The following is a 15,300-nucleotide window of genomic DNA, read 5'->3' as shown; positions in this document are numbered from 1 at the left end:
TCGTGACTCAATGGATATCCAGCATTGAGTCCATTGAAATGTCTGCAGCATTGCACATGCAGAGAGTGCGCACTGCACTCTGACTCAACAAAATTGAGACATTTTGCCCTTTTAGAGGTAGTGTAATGGTATAATGTTATTGGAATAGTCACCCACAGGCCCATAATGGCCCTGCAATGAATGAGTTTGAATCCCATCATGGTGGTTAGGGGATTTTGAATAAAATAAAAAGTCATTAAGAATGGTCACAAAACCACTGAACTGTTCCATGAGAGGCTGTTTGTGTGGCGGGTGTGTTCACGCTGTGTGAGAGGAAGGATGATTGTCATGTAAAGAATTATAAAGATTTAGGGACTTTAAGGTCCAGATCTTCTGATCTCTGAATGGTTGGATACCAGATCTATCACCAAAACACAGGCAAACACACTAACTACATGGGAATTACTTGGAAACGTAGAACTCCAATGGGCAATTTTTCACTCCATTTTGTCCACGTGATAGCAGAAACTGCAGATGTTGGAGTCATAATTAATATAGTGTGGAGCTGGAGAAACACACTGGGTCAGATAGCATCAAATGAACAGGAAAATTGACGTTTTGGGTTTGCACCCTTCATCAGGATTGGGGAGGAGGAATAGTGCTCAGAAATAAATAAGAGAGTGGGGCTATGGGATGATAGGTGGGATGGTGATAGATGGATGCAAGTAGGAGCTAGTGCAGAGGTCAGTGGGAACGATGGGGTGGATAGGTGAGGAAGAAGATGGGCAGGTTGTGTCAGGTCAAGGAGGCAGGGAAGAGAGGAAGGGTTGGACAGGCATGAGGCTGGGGAGTGGGGAGATTTTGAAACTGGTGAATTCTATATTGGGATCATCAGGCTGTAATCTCCCAAGGTGGAATATGAGGTGTTGTTTCTCTAGTTTATGTGTGGCATCATTGTGACACTGGAGGAGACCCAGGATGGACATGTCAGCAAGGAAGTGGGAGGGGGTGTTAAAATGGTCGGCAACAGGAAGGTGCAGTTGATTATAGTGAACAGAGTTCAAATGCTCTGCGTTTCGATCACCAAGCCTTGATTGATCACTTGGCCTCACCAATGTAGAGGCAACTACATTGGGAGCGACGGATGCAGTCGACAAGTTTGGAGGATGTGCAGGTGAATCCTTGTTGGATTTGGAAAGATTGATTGGGGCCTTAGACGGAGGTGGGAGCAGAGGTGTAGGGACAGGTGTTGCACTTCCTGTGGTTTCAGGAAAAGGTGCCAGTGTTGTGAGGCTAATGGGGAGTGTGGAATGGATGAGGGAGTCGAGGACTGAGCGGTCCCTATGAAGGGCAGATAGGACCGGGGCAGAAATATGTCTTTGGTGGTGAGGTTGGATTGTTGGTGGCAGAAATGGTGGAGGATGATATTTTAGACGCGGAGGTTGATGGGGTAGTATTTGAGGACCGGGGGGCTCTATCCTTATTTTTGTTGAGGGGAAGGCAGTTTGAGGGCAGAAGTGCGGGAAATGCAAAAGATGCAGTTGAGGATATTATGGATGACAGGAGGGTGGAAGTTACGGTCCTTGATGTAAGAGGACATCTGGGATGTCCAAGAGTGGAATGCTCCATCCTGGGAGCAGATGAGGTGGAGGAGTTGGGAGTATGGGATTGCATTCTTGCAGGAGTGTGGGTGAGAGGAAGTGTAGTCAAGGTAGCTATGGGAGTCGGTGTGTTTGAAATAGATGTTGGTGTTGAGACAGCTACGGAAGATGGATAGGTCTAGGAAAGGGAGGAAGATGTCACAGGTGGTCCAGGTGAATTTAAAAGTAGGGTGAAAGATATTAGTAGAGTTGATGAACTTTTCAAGCTCCTCATAGGAGCACGAGGCAGTGCTGATACAATCATCAATGTTGTGGAGGAAGAGGTGAGGGATGATACCCTCGCAGTGGAACAGAGATTGTTCTACATATCCTGTGAAGAAGCAGGCATTGCTTGGACCCATACGGGTGCCCATAGCCACCCCTTTAGTTTGTAGAAAGTGGGCTCCGCCCACTTTCTACAAACTAAGGGGTGGCTATGGGCACCCGTATGGGTCCAAGCTATACCTGCCTCTTCATAGGGCACATGGAACAGTCCCTCTTCTGCTGTTACAATGGCTCCATCCCTCACCTCTTTCTCCTCTATGCTGATCACAGTATCAGTGCTGCCTTGTGCTCCCGTGAGGAGCTTGAACAGCTCATCAACATTACTAACAGCTTTCGTCCCAACCTCAAATTCACCTGGACAATCTCTGATACCTCTCACCCCTTCCTGGGCCTCTCCATCTCCAGCTTCACCTCCATCTCTGTAACCGTCTCAGCACCAACATCTATTTCAAACCCACGACACCCATAGCTACCTTGACTACACCACCTCTCACCCACCCTCCTGCAATAATGTGATCCCATACTCCCAATTCCTCCACCTCTGCCACATCTGTTCCCAAGGTGGAGTATTCCATTCCCAGGCTTTCCAGATGTCCTCCTAATTCAAGGACCGCAACTTCCACACTTCAGATGATTAACAATGCCCTCAACTGCATCTCTTGCATTTCCCACACCTCTGCTCTCAAACACCCTCCCCCCAACTAAAATAAGGTCAGAGTCCCTGTGGTCCTCACATACCACCCCACCAGCCACCCCACCCCGTCCATCATCCACCGCCACTCCTGCCACCTCCAATCTGACCCCATCACCAAAGAGAAATTTCCCTTCTCACCCTATCTGCCTTTTGTAGAGAATGCTAACTCCAAGGCTCCATCATCTGTTTCACATTCCCCACCAATCTCACCATACCCAGAACGTTTCTGTGAAACTGCAGGAGGTGCTACACCTGTCCCTATGTCTCTGCTTTCACCTCCGTCCTAGGTCCCAATCAATCTTTCCAAATCTGACAGCGATTCACCTGTACATCCACCATCCTTGTCTACTGTAATGTTGCTCCTGATGTGGTCTCCTCTGTAACGGTGAGATCAAGTGCAGACTTAGTGATTGATTTGTGGTACATCTATGTTCTGTATGCTATAACCAACAACATCTTCTGGTCGCCAACCATTTTAACTCCTCCTCCCATTTCCTTGCTGACATGTTCATCCTGGGCCTCTTCCAGTGTCACAATGATACCACACGCAAACTAGAGGAACAACAGCTCACAATCCACCTCAGGAGATTATAATCTGATGACCTCAGCAAAAAATTCACCAGTTTCAAAATGTCCCCACCCCCAGCCTCATTCCAATTCCAAACCTCGTCCTCATCCTTACCTCCTTGACCTGACACAACCTGTCCACCTTCTTTCTGACCTATTCGTTTGACCCTTCGCACTGACCAACTCCACTATCCTACCTATCTTCCCCCAGCCTCACCTCCCCCTTATTTATTTCCAAGCTCCCTTCCCCTTCCCAGTCCTGATGAAGAGAGTAAACCTGAAACATCGACTTTCCTGCTGCTCTGATGCTGCCTGACCTGCTGTGTTCCGCCAGCTCCACACTATATTGATTTTGTCTGTGTGATGTTGATTATGCAGAGTTATAGTGTAACTGTAATTCTAAACAGCTGTACTGGATGTACAGTTTAAGAGTGCTGATACAAACCTAGGGTTTGTTAAGCACGGTGTGTAAGATAAAGTAGTTATGTACAACACGAGTAATCACATAATTTATGGTACATAGTTACCGTATGAGTGATTAGTTCACACAGTGATGGTGTGTTATAGACAGTGTAAGAATCATTTACACTTGCTGTGGAGTGTTGTGTAAATGTACCAGTGATACTCCAAAGCCATAATGACACTGAAAATTTGATGACACATAACTATGATGTATTATGTAGTGTAAAGATGATATAAAGTTATTACATGTGCTATGTTCACTGAGTGTCTCAATGCACAGACACAGCATATACATATTACAGTATGAAGATAATTATGGAATTATAGTGAATTAGGTATGAAGAGAGTGACTATTCAGTATTTGTGCATTATTTAGAGCATGGAGGTAATTGTGTTTAGTTATATCATGTATAAGATACAGTGTAAGAATGACTGTATATAGTTACCGTGTGCATTATGCACTGTGTGGTGATGAAATACATGTTATCTCTGCTACGGTACAGTGAGAGTGCCTACATACTATTGTTATGTATGACACAGTGTGAAGCTAATTATACACCAATACAGTGGGTTAGCAACTGTAGTGTGTGTTATAGTGTGTGTTATATAATTAGTGTGATTATATATAGGTTGGTTATGTACAACATAAGTTTGATTGTATACTGTTAGTGTTTGTAATGTACAGTGTGAGGCATAGGAGCTGTTATCCATGTTAGTAACAGTGAGTGATGATACGACTTATAATGTTCATTATGTACAGTGTGAATGATGATACAGTATTAGTGTGTTAGTGTATTATGTAGCGTGAATGCGATTATACATGATTTAAGGGATCTTTTTTGGACTGTAAACTGTAATGGTAGTTGGATGTCACTACATAGTTAAAATCCAGGAGAGGTTTGCCAGATTTGAAATTGCTTCTGTCCTGAACAGCAGTCAGTTAGGCAGATTTGTATCATTGGTAGTCAATTGGGATTTTACAGATTTTATGAAGTCTTGTGGAACAGTGGTGCATTATTATCAGTGCACTCTTCCCAGTTGAGTTGTGACAGCCATTACAGTCCCTATTAAACACAGTGTAGGGTATTCATGCACAGTTACAGTGTGCATCAGACTGTTTGAGTGTTTGTACCTGATAACAGTATGTCTCCTGTATGGCATATGAGTGCTATGTGGTTATACACATGCACTATGTCCAGTATTAGGATGATTAAACACAGTAATGGTTTGCATTAGGTAGTGTGTCAGTAATTATACATAACACACTGCGATATATTTCCAAGACTGTATGGTGAGTGGCTTGGAAGCGAACTTGCAGGTGATGGTGTTCCTGCTGCTATTATTCTTCTAGATAGAAGTGGGTGCAAGTTTGGAAGGTGCTGTTAAAGGATCTTTGGTGAATTTCTGCAGTGCATCATGTGGATGTTACACGTTACTACCACTGTCGGTGGTGGAGGGCATGGATATTTGAGAGTGCGATGCTCATCAAGCGGGCTGCTTTGTTCCTGGATGATGTTCAGCTTCTTGAGCATTGTAGTGCTGCACGCATCCAGGCATCTGGAAATATTCCATCACACAACCGTCTTTTGCCTTGTAGGTAATGGACCGGCTTTTAAAAATCAGGAGGTAAGTTCCCTGAGACAGTATTCCTAGACTCTGATCTGTTCTTGTAGCGACTGAGTTTATGGGGTGAGTCCATTTGTATTTCTTGTCGATGGTAACCCAAATGATGTTGATAGTGGGGGATTCAGATGATGGTAACACCATTGAATGTCAAGAGACAGAGGCTGGATTGTCTCTTACTGGAGATGATCATTGCCTGGCATTTGTGTGGTGCATATGTTACTTGCCATTTGTCAGCTAAAATCTGGATACTGTCCAGATCTTACTGCATTTGTACATGCAATGCTTGAATATCTGAAGAGTCATGAATGGTACTGCATGTTGTGCAATCATCAGCAAACATCTCCACTTCTGACCCTATGATGGAGTAAAGGATACTGATGAAGCAGCTAAAGATGGTTGGGCCTAGGGCACTACCCTGAGAAACACCTGTAGAGATGTCCTGAAGCTCAGCTGACTGATCTCCAACAACCACAACTATCTTCTTATGTGCCAAGTATGACTCTAACCAGTCGAGAATTTTCCCTCAGATACTCATTGACTGCAGTTTTACTAAGGTTCCTTTGATGTCTGACTCAGTCAAACACAGCCTTAATGTCAAGGGCTGTCCATGCTTGAGCCAAGGCTGTAATGAGGTCGGGAGCTGAGTGGCCCTGGCAGAACCTAAACTGGGCATCACTGAACATTGATAGCACTGTTGATAATACCTTCCATCAGTTTTCTGATAATCAAGAGTAGGCTCATGGGATGCAGTTGGGATGGATTTGTGTACAGAATACACTTGGGCAATTTTCTACAATGTCGGGTTGATGTAACTGTTGGGGTTTATAGCTCATTTCCCATTTTCATGCCAATTTGAGTGTGTTAAGCCTGTAGGTCTCTAGCATTTTGGAGTAGATTTGTAGCTCGTAATTTGTAACTGTGCTGGAACAGCTTGGCTAGGGAATGGCAAGTTCTTCAGCATAAGTCTTCAGTACTATTGCCAGAATGTTGTCAGGGCCCACAGGTTTTACAGTATCAAGTGTCTCCAACTGAGTCTTGATATCACATGGAGCGAATCAAATTGGCTGAAGACTGGTATCAGTCATGCTGGGGTCTGCTGAATGCGGTTGAGATGGATCATCCACTCAGCACTTCTGGCTGAAGATTGCTACAAACGCTTCAGCCTTATCTTTTGCACTTATGTGCTGGGCTCTTATGCCATGAGGGTGGGGATATTTGTACAGCCTCCTCCTCCTCCAGTGAGTTGCTGAATTGTCCCATACCACTTATGACTGGATGTGGTAGGACTTTGGAGCTTAGATTTGAACAGTTGGTTTTGGGATCACATAGCTTTGTCTGTTCCTTGCTGCTTATGCTGTTTGGCATGCAAATAGTCCTGTTGGTAGATGAACTAGGTTTTAGATATTCCTGGTGCTGCTCCTGGCATCCTCTCCTGTGCTCTCCATTGAACCAGGTTTGATCTCCTGGCTTGATAGTAATGGTTGTCTGGGGATATACTAGGCCATAAGGTTGCAGTTTGCGCCGGAGTACAATTCAGCTGTTATTGATGGCCCAGGACATCACACAGATGTCCACTTTTGCATTGCTAGACTGGTTTGAAGTCTGTCCCATTCAGCACAGTGATAATGAAACACAACATAATGGAGAATATTCTTATTCTGAGAGCAGGACTTCATCTTCACAAGGATTGTGCGTTGGTCACTCTTACTGATACTGTTGTGGACAGATACATCTGCAGCTGGCAGATTGGTAAGAATGAGGTCTAGGATGTTCTTCTCTCAACAAGTTGGTTCCCTCACCACCTGTCACAGAACCAGTCTAGCAGCTTTGTCCTCTAGGAACCAGCCAGCTCAATCAGTCATGCTGCTGTTGAGCTACTTATAGTGTTGGATACTGAAATCCCCCATCTAGACTACATGGAAGAATACTCATTCATTAGCTAAGGGTGAATAGTACAAGGTAATCAACAGAATTGCCCATTTTTAATCTGAAGCCATGAAACTTCATAGAGTCAATGTTGAAGGCTCTCAGACCATTCCCTCCTGATTGTATGCCACTGGGCTGCAATCTCTGCTGGATCTGTCCTGCTGGTGGGACAGGACATATCCAGGGATGATGATCGTGGTGTTCTGGGGCATTGTCTGAAAAGTATGATTTCATGAGTATGACTACATCAGACTGTTGCTTGACTAATCTCTGAATCAGTTCCCCCAGTTCTGGCACTAGCTCCCAGATGTTAGTAAGGAGGGCTTTGCAGTGTCGACAGGGCTGTTTCTGCTACTGTCTTTCCTGGGCCGTAAGTTGACGCCAGGTGGTCAGTCTGGTTTCATTTTTTTGTTGAGACTTCGTAAGGATTGATATAACTGAATGGCTTGCTAATCCATTTTTTGAAGGCAGTAGAGAGTCAACCACATTGCTGTGGGTCTGGAATCACATGGAGGCCAAATCAAGTGTGAACGGCAGAGGTAACGGGAATTGCAGATGCTGGAGAATCTGAGATAACAAAGTGTGGAGCTCGATGAACACAGCGGGCCAAGCAGCATCTTAGGAGCACAAAAGCTGACGTTTTGGGCCTAGACCCTTCATCAGAATTGCCTGAAGGACATTAATGAGTCAGATAGGTTTTTCTGACAGTCGACAATGGTTATATGGTCATCAATAGATTCTTAATTCCAGATTTTTTTTATTGAATTAAAATTCCACCTTCTCCTGTGGCAGGACTTGAAACTAGCTAAGTGTCTACATTGATAGTCAAACCCTAATACACTTGGCCATCACCACTGATGTGCTGAGTATGAATCCTTATATAGTTATAATGTGTATTGCGTACAGTATGTGATTATGCATATTTATAGCATGTTATATATCTTTTGAGTTCCTTTACAAAGTAAGTGTGTTGTGTCCAGCAAAAATTATATTCAGTGACACATAATGTGGAAGTGATTATATACAGTTATAGTGTTTGTTGTATGCACAGTTGTTTTGACAGAGAATAGGGAGATATGGACCATATGCAGTCAGATGGGATTACTTTAAAATAACATCACTGTCAGAATAGACACAGTGGGCTGATGGGCCTGTTCCCGTGCTAGGCTGTTGTTATTTCTCTGTTATACTTTGTATGTTCTGTAATGTGTACGATAGATAACACAGTTATAGTTACTGTTATGTTTGAGATTGAGTACTCTCAATTTTACTATTTGTTACATTTAGAGCAAGAGTCATTTTGCACAGTTGGTGTATGTTATGTAGTATGTTGTTATATGCAGATATGTTGCCTAACATTACAGTGAGAGAGACTACCTGCAGTTATTGTATATTACATATTGTGACTGATTATACAGTTGTAATGTTTACTGTCAACGGTTTAAGTGTAAGTATACAGTTACATTGTGTATAAAAACAATACAAGAGTAATTAAACAGTTGTAGTGTGTTCCATAGAACAAGTGATTCTGCCTAATTATAAATTTTTTTCTATTGCATCAATGATTGTACAAAGTTGTAGTCCAGATTCTATACAGTGTGAGTGATTATGCAAAGTTTGAGTGCTTGTTATGTGTAGAATATGAATGAAAACAATTGAGTATTGCTGGATTTGCTGAGGATTTTGATCTTGCATTCATTTCGCAAGCATATCAATGTAAATGGAAAAGAACATTTATACTCTAACAGAAGAGGGTGCTGTCTGGTTGGCAAGTAGACTCTGATTATGACCATGGAGACTGTGCCAGTTTATGATGATTGACAGTTAATTATCAAGCTTGGATTAAATTTGAAACTAGAAATGTTGATTCTAGTAGTTAAGGCATTGCTCTAAGAAATAAACCAGCAAAGGCTATCACATATTTTGTTAAGTTGAAAAAATGCAGTAAGTGTAGAGGTGATAATGGGAACTGCAGATGCTGGAGAATCCAAGATAATGAAATGTGAGGCTGGATGAACACAGCAGGCCCAGCAGCATCTCAGGAGCACAAAAGCTGACGTTTCGGGCCTAGACCCTTCATCAGAGAGGGGGATGGGGTGAGGGTTCTGGAATAAATAGGGAGAGAGGGGAAGGCGGACCGAAGATGGAGAGAAAAGAAGATAGGTGGAGAGGAGAGTATAGGTGGGGAGGTAGTAAGGGGATAGGTCAGTCCAGGGAAGACGGACAGGTCAAGGAGGTGGGATGAGGTTAGTAGGTAGGACATGGAGGTGTGGCTTGGGGTGGGAGGAAGGGATGGGTGAGAGGAAGAACAGGTTAGGGAGGCAGAGACAGGTTGGACTGGTTTTGGGATGCAGTGGGTGGAGGGGAAGAGCTGGGCTGGTTGTGTGGTGCAGTGGGGGGAGGAGTCGAACTGGGCTGGTTTTGGGATGCGGTGGGGGAAGGGGAGATTTTGAAGCTGGTGAAGTCCACATTGATACCAATAGGCTGCAGGGTTCCCAAGTGGAATATGAGTTGCTGTTCCTGCAACCTTCGGGTGGCATCATTGTGGCACTGCAGGAGGCCCAGGATGGACATGCCATCTAAAGAATGGGAGGAAGAGTGGAAATGGTTGGCGACTGGGAGGTGCAGTTGTTTATTGCGAACTGAGCGGAGGTGTTCTGCAAAGCGGTCCCCAAGCCTCCCCTTGGTTTCCCCAATGTAGAGGAAGCCACACCGGGTACAGTGGATGCAGTATACCACATTGGTAGGTGTGCAGGTAAACCTCTGCTTAATGTGGAAAGTCATCTTGGGGCCTGGGATAGGGGTGAGGGAGGAGGTGTGGGGGCAAGTGTAGCATTTCCTGTGGTTGCAGGGGAAGGTGCTGGGTGTGGTGGGGTTGGAGGGCAGTGTGGAGCGAACAAGGAAGTCATGGAGGCAGTGGTCTCTCCGGAAAGCAGACGGGGTGTGGATGGAAAAATGTCTTGGGTGGTGGGGTCGGATTGTAGATGGCGGAAGTGTCGGAGGATGATGCGTTGTATCCGGAGGTTGGTGGGGTGGTGTGTGAGAACGAGGGGGATCCTCTTTGGGCAGTTGTGGCGGGGGCGGGGTGTGAGGGATGTGTTGCGGGAAATGCGGGAGACGCGGTCAAGGGCGTTCTCGACCACTGTGGGGGGAAAGTTGCGGTCCTTGAAGAACTTGGACATCTGGGATGTGCGGGAGTGGAATGCCTCATCGTGGGAGCAGATGCGGCGGAGGCGGAGGAATTGGGAATAGGGGATGGAATTTTTGCAGGAGGGTGGGTGGGAGGAGGCGTATTCTAGGTAGCTGTGGGAGTCAGTGGGCTTGAAATGGACATCAGTTACAAGCTGGTTGCCTGAGATGGAGACTGAGAGGTCCAGGAAGGTGAGGGATGTGCTGGAGATGGCCCAGGTGAACTGAAGGTTGGGGTGGAAGGTGTTGGTGAAGTGGATGAACTGTTTGAGCTCCTCTGGGGAGCAAGAGGCGGCGCCGATAGTCATCAATGTAACGGAGGAAAAGGTGGGGTTTGGGGCCTGTGTAGGTGCGGAAGAGGGACTGTTCCACGTAACCTACAAAGAGGCAGGCATAGCTGGGGCCCATGGCCACCCCCTTAGTCTGTAGGAAGTGGGAGGAATCGAAAGAGAAGTTGTTGAGGGTGAGGACGAGTTCGGGTAGGCGGATATATCAGTGATAACGGGAACTGCAGATGCTGGAGAATCCAAGATAATGAAATGTGAGGCTGGATGAACACAGCAGGCCCAGCAGCATCTCAGGAGCACAAAAGCTGATGTTTCGGGCCTAGACAGTAAGTGTAGATTTTTTTTCTGTTAGAGAATGGTATTGTTCATTAATACTTACAGATCCTTCTGCACACAAAGGTACAACACTGCCAGCCCAACAATCAGTCCTAAACTTGCTTGTGTGTGTAATGTAGTTTGTGTTTGTGTGTGTGTTTTGTAGTTTGTGTGTACATATTATATGGTGTGTGTTTGTCTGTGTTATTTTGCATGTCTGCCTGGGTGTCTGTTGGGTAGTTAGTGTGTTTTGTAATTTACATATTTATGTGTGCTCCCATGTTACATAATGAGTGTGTGTTACGTGCCTGTGTTATTTAGTTTTTGTATCTGTGTCTTTGGAGTTTGGTCAGGATTATGCACAGCTATGATGTGTATTTTGGACAAAGAGAGAGACTGTTTGTGTATATATAGTCTTTATGAGTTAAACTGTATGTGTCATCTAGAGACTGTGATTACATGCAGTTATTATTTGGACCGTATATCCTAAGTAAAAAATAAAGTTATACTGTGTGAGATATTAGAAAATGCCAATACTGGAGTCTGAGATATCAAGGTGTAGAGCTGGGTGAACAGTGCAGGCCAGGCAGCATCAGAGGAGCAGGAAAGCTGATGTTTTGGGTCTGGACCCTTCTTCAGAAATGGGGGCGAGGAAGGGGATTCTGAAATAAATAGAGGGGAAGAGGCTATGATGGAAGATGGATAGAAGAGCAGATGGGTGGAGAGAAGATGAACAGGTCAAGGATGCAGGGATGAAGCCAGTAAAGGTGAATATAAGGTAGGGGTTTTGGGATGTGGGCTGGTTAGTTAGGAGGGAGGGGCGGGTAGGTAGGAGGGAATGAGGCTAGTATGTAGGAAGTGGGGGTGGAGTTTGGTCAATGATGTGGGAGGAGAACTAGGTGGAAGAAAAGACAGACAGGTCAAGGAGGCGGGGATGAGCTGGGCTGGTCTTAGGATGAGATTGGGGAGATTTTGAAGCTTGTGAAGTCCACATTCAGACCATTGGGCTGCAGGGCTCTCAAGTGAAATATGAGGTGCTGTTCCTCCAGCCTTCAGGCAGCATCGCTGTGACAGGGATGAAGAGATTACCAGAGGGGTGCAGAGGGAGAGAGATCCACTGAGGGTTTTCCAGAGGGAAGAGGGTAACTTCTTCAAGGTCGGCATCCTTAGAACAGGCTTAGAAGACACGTCGATCCTAGGTCACCTCCAGTGCCACAACAATGCCACCGGGAGGCTGGACAAACAGCACGTCAAATTTTGCTTGGGAACCCTGCACTCAATGGTTTCAATGTGGACTTCACAAGCTTCAAAATCTCCCCAGCCCCGACCTCATCCCAAGATCGGCCAAGCTCATTCCCGCCTCCTTGACCTGTCCGTCTTTTCTCCCAGCTATCTGCTCCTCCCACCTCAGTGACCAACCCCACCCCACTTCCTACCTACTAGCCTCATCCCCAACTCCTTGACTTGTCTGTCTTCCCTCCCATCCACCCGCCCCTCCTTCCCAGCTGACCAACCCCCATCCCAACTCACTACCTACACTCACCTTTACTGGCTCCATCCCCACCTCCTTAACCTGTCTGTCTTCTCTTCAACTATGTGCTCCTCTATCCACCTTCCATCATCAGCTCCCCCTCTACTTATTTCAGAGTCCCCTATCTCTCCCTGATTTCTGAAGAAGTGTCCAGACCTGAAACGTCAGCTTTCCTGCTCCTCTGATGCTGCCTGGCCTGCTGTGTTCATCCAGCTCTACATCTAATCTAAGTTATAATGTGTTATTTAAAGTGAGAAAGTGGTCACACACAGTAATTATATGTTACATACAATGATAGTCTATACATTAAGACTATTAGATATCATGTCAGACCAATCACATGGAAACAGGAGAGTGATTTACACATATTGTTATATGCAGTATGAGCTGGCTTATGCACAGTTATTGAGTATGATGTACCTTGTGATTAAAACTTAGCAAGAGTGAATAAGCACTGTTGTGTGTTATTCAATGTGAGAATGATTCTGCACTATTATAGTGTGTTATCCACAGTGTGAGAGGAAGTTTACTGTTATGTTCTTTACAGTGTAAAAATTATTAGGCATTGTAATAGTATGTTATTCATGTGTGATAGTGATATGTTCTGTTATAGTGTTTTACTCAGTAATTATAGTGTTATGTGTTATTACAGTTAGTGATTGTACACTTAAGACCATAAGACATAGGAGTGGAAGTAAGGCCATTTGGCCCATCAAGTCCACTCCGCCATTTAAATCATGGCTGATGGGCATTTCAACACCACTTCCCTGCACTCTCCCCATAGCCCTTGATTCCTTTTGAGATCAAGAACTTGTCGATCTCTGCCCCGAAGGCATCCAACGTCCCGGCCTCCACTGCACTCTGCGGCAATGAATTCCACAAGCCCACCACTCTCTGGCTGAAGAAATGTTGTCTCATTTCAGTTTTAAATTTACCCCCTCTAATTTTAAGGCTGTGCCCACGGGTCCTAGTCTCCCCACCTAACGGAAACAACTTCCTAGCGTCCACCCCTTCTAAACCATACATTATCTTGTAAGTTTCTATTAGATCTCCCCTCAACCTTCTAAACTCTAATGAGTACAATCCCAGGATCCTTAGCCATTCAGCAAACGTTAAACCTACATTCCAGGGATCATCCGTATGAGACTCCGCTGGACACGCTCCAGGGCTAGTATGTCCTTCCTGAGGTGTGGGGCCCAAAATTGGACACAGTATTCTAAATGGGGCCTAACTAGAGCATTATTAAGCCTCAAAAGCACATCACTGCTTTTATATTCCAACCCTCTTGAGATAAACGACAACATTACATTCGCTTTCTTAATTACAGACTCTACCTGCAAGTTAACCTTTAGAGAATCCTGGACCAACACTCCCAGTTCCCTTTGCACTTCTGATTTGTGAATTTTCTCACCGTTTAGAAAATAGTCCATGCCTGTATTCTTCTTTCCAAAGTGCAAAACCTCACATTTACTCACATTGAATTACATCAGCCATTTCCTGGACCACTCTCCTAAACTGTCTAAATCTTTCTGCAGCTTCCCCACCTCCTCAGTACTACCTGCCTGTCCACCTATCTTCATATCATCGGCAAACTTCGCCAGAATGCCCCCAGTGCCTTCATCCAGGTCATTAATATAAGGTGAGCAGCTGTAGCCCCAACACTGAACCCTGCGAGACACCACTCGTCACCGGTTGCCATTCCAAAAAAGAGCCTTCTGTCAGACAGCTGATCCTCAATCCAAGCCAGTAGCTCGCCTCGAACACCATGGGCCCTCAACTGGCTCCGCAGCCTCCCGTGAGGCACTGTATCAAAGGCCTTTTGGAAGTCTAGATAGATAACATCTACTGGGGTTCCCTGGTCTAACATACTTGTTACCTCTTCAAAGAATTCTAACAGGTTTGTCAGGCACGACCTCCCCTTACTAAATCCATGCTGACTTGTTTTAATCTGACGCTGCACTTCCAGGAATTTAATAACACTTGCAGTAGTTATTCTCAGTGTGAGTGATTGTGTAGTTTTATCATGTTATCCATACTGAAAACACATGTATAAGGTTATACAGTGATATTTAATGTGTGAGACTGTTTATACATTATTATAGTGTGCTACTCACAGTAGGGGAGTGATTATACACAATTATACTATGTTAATCAAAGTGCACTGTGTTACCCACAGTTTGAGAAACATTAGGCATTGCCATAGTTTGTTGTTCACAGCATGGAGTGATTATACACTGCTATAGTGTGTTATTTAGAGTGATGCAATGATACATTGTGACAACATGTCCATGTAGTAAGGGTGATTCTACTCTGCTATATTGCATTTTTCACAGTCTGAAGTGATTACACACAGTTATCATCATGAGCAGTCGCTCACAGGCAAGGATGACTCTCTTCCACTCTCAGGGTGAGTTTGTAGGTTGCTGTACACACCTATGCAGCTACCACAGAATCTGTTACATTTGGGGCAGGTAGTGGTCATGGGAAGCAGTGGATGAGGCATTGGTGTGGTAGTAGTCCTTTCATCTGGCTTCCATTTTCTCCCAATGGCAAGTTTTGAGGTGCTCAATGCCTTCTCAAATGTTCCTCCTCCACTTTGGATGGTCTTGGCCAATGATTCCCAGGTGTCTTTGGGAAGGCTGCACTTTGCCAGTGAGGCCTTGAGGCTATCAGTGAAGTTCTTCCTCTGTCCACCGGAGACTCGCCTGCTGTTTTGATGCTGGGAGTACAGTACCTGCTTGGGCAGTCTCTTGTTGGTCCAGCAGATGACATGCCCAGCCCTTCTCAACTAGACAAGGA

The 15,300-nt window shown here is 45.0% G+C and overlaps 1 protein-coding gene across 5 annotated transcripts in view; it reads left to right on the top strand.

Moving 5' to 3' along the window:
* The window catches only part of LOC125467727 (collagen alpha-1(V) chain-like), a 256,531-nt gene that overhangs the window by 112,570 nt on the left and 128,661 nt on the right, over positions 1–15,300 (top strand). The window lies entirely within an intron of this gene.

The sequence above is a fragment of the Stegostoma tigrinum genome, chromosome 34, assembly GCF_030684315.1.
Source record: "Stegostoma tigrinum isolate sSteTig4 chromosome 34, sSteTig4.hap1, whole genome shotgun sequence".
In the NCBI taxonomy this organism is placed as follows: domain Eukaryota; kingdom Metazoa; phylum Chordata; class Chondrichthyes; order Orectolobiformes; family Stegostomatidae; genus Stegostoma; species Stegostoma tigrinum.
Note: the sequence above shows the minus strand (reverse complement) of the source record. Positions and strands in the feature narration are given on the sequence as shown.